This window comes from Salvelinus alpinus, chromosome 11, assembly GCF_045679555.1.
Source record: "Salvelinus alpinus chromosome 11, SLU_Salpinus.1, whole genome shotgun sequence".
Classification (NCBI taxonomy): domain Eukaryota; kingdom Metazoa; phylum Chordata; class Actinopteri; order Salmoniformes; family Salmonidae; genus Salvelinus; species Salvelinus alpinus.
The window spans coordinates 60,150,368-60,150,745 of record NC_092096.1 but is presented as its reverse complement, the minus strand read 5'-3'; positions in this window follow the sequence as shown (position 1 = coordinate 60,150,745).

Sequence of the window (378 nt, the reverse complement as noted above, 5' to 3'; positions counted from 1 at the left end):
TCTCTTCTTTAGGTGTCCCTTCACAGTCCACACCGTTCTCCAAGCAAGGCCCAGAGGGTAGTGGCTGTCCAAAACATACACCACTGTGGTGAATCTGACCAACCTATAGGACAACGCTGTTCCCGGGCAATGCTGGTGTCACCCTAGTGGGCGAATAGCACTCCTCCCCGTTCTTGCACTTGAAGCAGTTTTCGTAAAATGATAGTCCCCTTGTCTTCCCCCTTATGGCCTTGTCATGTCGAGTTCAGATCACGCAAAGGTCTGCAGGTGGTAACAAGTTCTTGGGACGTAAGCTCAGCAGAGGCCGTTGACTCATACAGATTCAGTGTGTTGGTCTTTTTACATGGCTCTCCGGTTGTGCTGCGGGTGCCTAATAGC